General features: G+C 31.3%; 1 non-coding gene across 1 annotated transcript; it reads left to right on the top strand.

Moving 5' to 3' along the window:
* On the top strand, positions 6,857-6,928 carry TRNAC-GCA. Its single transcript has one exon. It is a non-coding gene; the product is annotated as a tRNA-Cys (tRNA).

The raw sequence follows: 8,193 nt of genomic DNA, 5'->3' as shown, positions 1-8,193 counted from the left end.
TGTACGTAACCATATATTAGTTTTACAGTTGCAATGTTAGAATGATACAAGAGTAATCATGGTATGTAACATTAGAAAGCTGCAAAGAAAAGTCTGAGATATTTGCAAGTATAAATGATCGGATGTTTATTTATTGGATGTTGAATCATCTTGAAGTGATTGAATATTCAAATTCAAACTTTACAAGATGTATAGACATTCAAGTATATATGTTTATTAACTAGAAGAACTATCTCATAGAAGAGTGTGAAGTAGATTGTCAGTGTTGCATCCACTATGGAAGTTAAATTTGTGGCATGCTTTGAGGCCATAGTTCATGTTAAGTGGCTACAGAACTTTATTTTAGGACTTAGGTTAGTCGACCGTATTGTCAAGCCGCTGAAAATTTATTGTGATAATTCTGTAGCAATCTTCTTTTCTAAAAATGACAAGTATTTCAAAGGTGCTAAACTTACGGAGTTGAAATACTTTGTCGATAAAGAAGAAGTTCAGAAACTTAGAGTGTCAATTGAGCATATTAACACTAACCTTATGATGGTAGAACCTTTGACGAAAGGGTTATCGCCCAAAATATTTTATGGTCTTGTTAAAAATATGGGCATTACGTATGCTAATGAATGTTGAACATTATGTTATTAATAAAGTCTCAATGTTGGACAATCTGAGCTTATTGATATTTAAGTTTCTGATTAATATTTTATTTTTATGCTTATGCACACATGTGAGAATAGTAATGTTGAAAATAAAATTTTCTTTCTAAATGACATTATTATGTAATTCTCATTAATGTGTCATGCTAGGAGTAAAGCTAATATAGTAATACATGAAATGGACTATATCGGATAAATAATGTACAACCGTCATGACTCTCTTGTTCTTAATCATCACTTATAATGTAATGAGTATGAAAAATATATTCTAATTATGCACATTATGTTTGATATATCACATCATGAATTGTATTGTTAAATGTCTGTTGTGACATGAAGAGATATGTCATTTTGTCATTTGAATGACATGACTCTTGAATGGAGAGTTATCAATGAAATGGTAAGACTCTTGAGAAATAATCTATATATAGTGTTTGATGTAAGCACTATACAAACAAGAGAAAAAGACTTGCAACATTACCCATATCTCTACCCAGAAAGTTTGTCTCTATCAGCTATCAAGGAAGATCACAGAAAGGAAGGGAAAGAAATAAAAGAGTTCCTCTATTAACAAAGAACAACGCACAACATTTAAAGGAGGATCTTGTCATCATGGGTAGAAGTAATATATAATCATTCTTATAATGTGAAAGATATGAATTCTTAAAATCTATTTATCATAGTTTCATGATAAAGTTTTACAATCTCTACCTAAAAGTTATCTTTATTTTTATGGAATGAAAAGGAGGTACCAATTTTATCAATGTCATCAGTCTCTCTTCTTGCCTTGCTTCTCCATTCACTTCCTTTATCTAATCATCATAATTATCAGTATATTTGTTTTACCATTTAAGTTTTTCATATCATCAAGGAAACTTGTAAAAAATGAGAGAAATTATTCACTTACAAGCTGGTCAATGTGGGAATCAAATTGGAGGCAACTTTTGAGAGGTTATGTGTGATGAACACGGGATAGATGGAAGTGGAAGTTATGTGATAACTTTGTGTTTGGACAAACGGGTAAATAGTTCACTTGGATATATAGTTCGTCATGTTTTACATTAATTTTATCATGCATTCTTTAATTCAGTACAGTAAATTTAGTACATAGTATATAAGATAAAAAAGAGAATTATGTAGTCATTATGCTTAGGGAGCAGAGCTCATTAGTAAAGAAGCCTAGAACTGTGACCGCTTGCAGAGTAATTTTCTTATTTGAAGTCCTGTTAGTTCATTCACGTTCTTAGTAAATTGAGAGATTTAATGCCCATGCATTAACATATGTTTTTGTTATGCAATATGCATAAACTCATTGTCATGGTTCTGAAATCATCTTTAAATTCTTCAATATATTAAGCTGTGGATTTGTTTATCAATTTGGCTATGGAAAATTATTCTGTAAAACTAATATGAAAGTTCTAAGGTGCATATAACAGCATTTGTTTTCTATTTACTCTACTTTTATATTTTTCTTGATTGGGAAAAAGATATTTGTGATTTCTCATCACATTTTTTCTTTATGCTCGTCTTATATCTACTTTATGATCATTCATCAGAAGACTTTGCTGTGTAAATAACTATGGGAAGATGATTAAGCTTTAAATATAAAAAAGTGATAAGATAACATGTATTATATAAAAAATGTGTTGGAATATTATTTTCTAGAACATCATCTTTGCATAACTTTTTACCTACATTCACTTTCTCAACTACTTTATAACTAAGAGTAATTACACATTTATCTTCTCATCTTTTTTGTAGTTACCAATTTAACCCCTTATAAGTTTTAAGTGATATTTTAGTCTCTGATAAATTTAACATCAAGTGACGTTAGTCCTTCCATCATGTGGACACCGTTAAATGTCACGGAGTTGATGGCGTAATACGTTAAATGTTGACATGGACCATGATGGATGGTACTACGTGTACAACTTGTCATGTTAGCAACCCGAATTTTTTTAAATTATTTTTCGCACAAAACGACATCGTTTTTGTAAATTTTTTTAAATAAATTAGTATTTTTATATTAAACGATGTCATTTTGATCGATCTTCTTCATTCCTTTGTCTTCACCCGTACATCTCCTCATTTCCTTCAATATTCTTCACCCTTCAACCTAGAGCATACAAAATCGCCTTTTCTTGACCCAAATCCCCCCTTACATTGTTCACTCTTCAAAGTCTAAAACGTTTATTATTGGTTTGTGCCTCTCATTGTAAAGAGAAGCGAAGCTGCCATTTTGAGGGATGTGGTCCCTTGTGTTTTTTCTTTTTCCTTCATGTGGTCTCAATTCTGTTTTTAATCCATGTTGTAGTCCATTTGTAGTTTAATACTTGTATATTCAGTTGTGTTGGAGTCCATTTTTTAATTCTTTTATTTTGGTTCTGAGATAATCTGTTTGCCAAAACATTTGTCTTCTTATATTAATTGTTATATTTATTTCAAGTATTTATTGTGTTCATATTCATGCAGATGTCTCAATATATTGTATTGATTTATCACCATAGGGTCAGTTTGTCATGGACAGTGATGACAACTTCCAATATATTGGTCAAAAAATTGAGAGAATGCTCCCTTTGGACGTGAATTTGGTAAACTTAATGGATTTGAAGACATTATTTGTTCAGTGTGGTTATCATGATTTTCAGGCAATGTATTGGCAAAATCCTAAAGATCCATATTTGGAGAGTGGATTAATGCACTGGAGAATGATAAAGATATCAATGAGATGGTGGCTGCAGCATTGAAGGCCAAGAATGTGGATGACTTGGGTGATTATGAGATACTTGTGTACTTTGGACATCATGTGTTGAATGATGAAGACACAAAATTTATGTCTCAACTTGAAGATGGTAATGATTCAAAAATGTATTCAATGCATGAAGGAAGTTGTGATCATGCACCAGAACCTATTACCAAAGCTTTTGAACCTTCAACTGAACATGCAACTCAACCTGCAACTCAACCTTCTGAACTTTTAAGTCAACCTTGTGAACCTTTAAGTCGACTTTCTAAACCTGTAACTGAATTTAATCAACCTGTTGCTCATCATGTAGCTGAATTTGTACTAGATTTTGCACTTGTAAATGAAGATGATTACCTTGTTCAGGAAGATATCAACAACAACAAAAAGAAAAGGAAGTCAGGCCTGAAGAAAAGGATGTTAGACCAAAGAAAAAGAAGTCAGCACCAAAGAAAATGAAGTTAGCACCAAAGAAAAAGAATGTTACCCCTGAACTTGAGGCTGCTGATAAGGTGAATGATCATGTACCTGAAGTTGTTGAAACTGAAACTAAAGCTGAACCTGATCTAGAAGCTGAAAGTGTTGAACATGAACCTCAACAACCTACAACTTCATTTGAGGATCAGAGATATTCATCTAATAGTGAATATATGCACACCTTTGTTTCCACTAATGATGAAGGGAATGCAGGGAATGCATTTAGTAAGCACCCCATGTTCAATGAAAACAATGCATTTGGACATATATATTTGGAGATTGGAATGGAGTTTGCAAATCTCAAAGTTTTTAAAAATGATGTCAAAGACTACAATATTTTCTTCGGCAGATAAATTAAATGGAAGAAGAATGATTAATGAGGGTAATGGTTGTTTGTGCAAACCTAGATTGTGACTGGATTGCATTTTGCTCTAGGGATAGTAGGTTCAACACTTATCAACTGAAAACTTTCATGTATCATGAAGACTATGTACACATTTTGTTTCAGATTGTGAACATGTTGTAACAACAATTGCTTTCAATAATGATAGCCTTGAAGACTATGTACACAATTGGCTAACTATGGATGCTTTTAATGTAACTTATTCATATGTCATTAGCCCAATTAGTATTGATGAATTTTGGGTTAGCACAAATCAAAATCTCAAACCTATTCCACCAAAGCTGAAAAGGCCAATTGGTAGGCCTAAGAAACATAGAAAGAGAAACTTAAATTCAGAAGCTGCACTTGGCAGTTCACTTAAATTTCAAAGGCCATGGAAAGCAGCTTGTCCAAAATACAATGAACACGGACATTATGATAAAACTTGCAAGGGTCTAGGTATGCCAAGAAAGAAGGGTAAGAAACGTGAAACAAGGATCCCTGAAAACATACAGCAACCTGAATTACTTGAAACTCAAGTAAACTACACTATCATCTACTATATATACTGTTATTTATATTGTTATCTATAATCTATGCTAAATTTATGTATATTGATTATATGAGAGTCAAGTTGGTTCATTCAGAACTGCAGCTGGAATTCCAACTCATGTGAAATATCCAGCAATGTTGGTAAGAACATATTCCTCGACATTTAATTACTTTGTCATTTTTCCAGGCTAAATTAGTATGTCTATACATTCTGTTTCATTTTGAGGATGACAATACAATGGAGTCACCTCAAGTCCAACCATCAAGTAATCCAACCTAAAGTATATTGGAACAACCTCAATCCATCCAAGAGCATCAGGTGCAAGCTCAAGTGAAACCAAGAAAACAACCTTCAAGGTTCAAGCCATCAACAAATAATTCAAAGAATGTTAAGAAGAGATGATGAACAATTTTTAGTTATGTAGTGTTTTGATTTTTTTTATAATGCTTAGAAGTTGCCAATTTTTGTTAAGAATGACACTATGCATTAACTACTAATGCTTAGAAAACAACCTGTGTTTTGAAGTTTTTTTTTTATGTTGCTATTATGTATGCCATTTAATTTCTCTTGCTATTATGTACTGCTATTTTGTATTGCAATAGTGTTTACTTTATTGTGTATTGCATTCTTCATTTTGTGGAAAAAAAATCACAACTTCAATAATACAAAACTTACAAAACTTCCATAAATCATAACTTCATTTTATTGAGAATACAGAACTTACATAAGAGACCCATAACTTCATTACATAACAGAACCATAACTTCATTACATAATGGTAACATGACCAAAACATACATAACTTCATTTCACTCACACTACAACTACTTGATCATTTGAAAATACAAATCATAAAACCACTAACAACAGATAACAGACTAAACACAACAGCTACAAGTACAATTTTTCTCGACCATATGACATGTTCTTTAATGATAATTTTAATTTCTTTTAGATTAGCTTGCAAATCATCCATATCTATAGCATGATCAATCTCATTTTCTTCCTTCATGGCTTGATTTCTTTCCCAATCTTCAATCCACATAAAAAACTTCATACAATATTTGTTTCCTTCATGTAAAAGAATGAAAATTGTTTCAGAAGTGAAAAATAACATAAATCAAAACTTCACATAAAATGGAAAATAAAAACAAAAATAGTGTCAACCTTGAAATATGGACATCCATAAAACTGTTTCTTTGGATTCTTGATAGTCTTTAATGTGTATACAACAACAAGCCTTCTACAATGACACAGTGTAGGAGAAAATCTTCTATCTACAAAGCTCACATCGCTAACTTATTTGAAAGGTGCACCACGAGTTCACATCACCTTAGTTTTTCATGTCATGTGCAAGAGGATAACAAAAGTAGGTTGTTAGGATTTATGCTGTAAGAAATTTGGGCAATTTGGGTTTATAATCGACCCTCAATGTTTTTAAGGAAGAAGATGGAGCAAAACAGCGTTGTTTTGCTTCTTAACTTTTTTTCGAAATTATTTTGTGCAAAATGACATCGTTTTGCTTAACGTCGTTTTGTGCCGGAAAATAATTTAAGAAAATCGGGTTGCTGACATGGCAAATTGTATAACGTGTCACGCCATCAACTCTATAACATTTAACAGTGCCGACATGACAGAAGGACAAACAAAACTCAACGTTGAATTTGTCGGGAACTAAAATATCACTTAAAATTTGTAAGGGACTCAATTGATAACCACGAAAAAATGAGGAACGTAAATGAGTAATTACTCTATAACTAATTGATCGTAACATTTTATTTTTGAAACAATGGTATATGATAAGATGATGTTGATTTTCTAAGTATTCCCTTTCCGAAAGGTCTAAAGGTTACTTAATACTTTATTTTAATAATTTTATTTTCTTTAGTTTTTTTAAGTAATAGAAAAATTAGCAACCATATAACTCCCTTAAAAAGCGGTTAAGAATTAACTTTATAAATTGACAATCAATTTAAAAATATTTATTTGGCAATTTTAAAATTTCGTATAATACTATATATATAATTATTATCTGCTTGTTTAGCATCAATGGGTCCATAGCTCAGTGGTAGAGCATTTGACTGCAGATCAAGAGGTCACCGGTTCGAACCCGGTTGGGCCCTTTTTCATTTTATTTTATTTTTTGCCTCTCGTTGCAAGGTGATTCGTTTTCACACTGTTTTGGAATTTGGACTGGGCCATCCTATCTATAATGTTCACCATTTCTTAATCTAATTAATTGATATGCAAGTAAAATATTATTTCTCCCCCAATTCATTCTGATTTTGATCAGTGGAAGCATCCTTTTCCCCAAAAATCAATGTGTGTTTAGATTCAAGGAAAACTGATTTTTCTTTTCGATAATAAGTTAATAACTCTCATGTTTGTGTTAAAAGAAAATCAAACGTTACTGTAATACCTGTAAATCCACACCTATCACCCTCTTACATTGCTGTGTGGATAAATCAATTTCATTACATGTTTCGATTGATGAACGACTTAGATTACTTTAAATAGTTTTGTGATAATTCTCTGAAGAAAAGCTATCAATATTAGTTTCGTGATAAATGACTTAAATTACTTTAAAAATTTCAACTAAAAAACTAATTCAATGTGAGTCTTTTGACATTAACATACTTTAAAAATCAATGCCTACAAAGAATTTCACTCTATAAAATTAATCTTATGGTAACTTTCACTTTTGTGGTTTCATCCACCTATTAATAACTTATCTTAAGTAGTCATTTCCATATTCTAACCTCTAGGAAACACTAAATTGTGTCAAACACAATAGGTGCTGCTTGGATTAGAGGTCCAATGAGCCTCCTAAAAGAAAAGAAAAGAAAAATGAATGATAATTTGAGATAATTTCCTGCTTCTTCAGTTATTCATTACATATATTTAACAACCAAGAGTGTGAATCACGTGCCTAACAGTAATTTTATGAAGATATCAAAAGTAAGAATATGAGATAACTTTAATTCTCACACACATACATACATATATATATATATATATATATATATATATATATCAAAGCTTCTAAATATAAGTCAATAAGAGCCTATTTCAAAAGCTTCTATAATAACTTTATTAAAACAAGGTAAAAAGGACCAGCAGGAAGGTCCTGAGTTATTTTAACAAATTACTTCCATAAATTTATTTACACATGTTCTTGTAACCCCAAATAACCTTTGACAAAAAAATGTATGCATTGTCACTACATCATCTACCATTTATGTTTTATTATTATTAACTCTCCAAAAAAATAATACAAATGAACGGTGAATGATATACTGACTATGCATAAATCTATACACTCCACTATGAAATATTACACTCATAACCTTTTTATAAGTTCTTCCACATGCATCACTAGTCCTCTTTC

Source organism: Lupinus angustifolius, chromosome LG06, assembly GCF_001865875.1.
Source record: "Lupinus angustifolius cultivar Tanjil chromosome LG06, LupAngTanjil_v1.0, whole genome shotgun sequence".
Lineage (NCBI taxonomy): Eukaryota > Viridiplantae > Streptophyta > Magnoliopsida > Fabales > Fabaceae > Lupinus > Lupinus angustifolius.
This window is presented reverse-complemented; position numbering and strand designations above follow the sequence as displayed.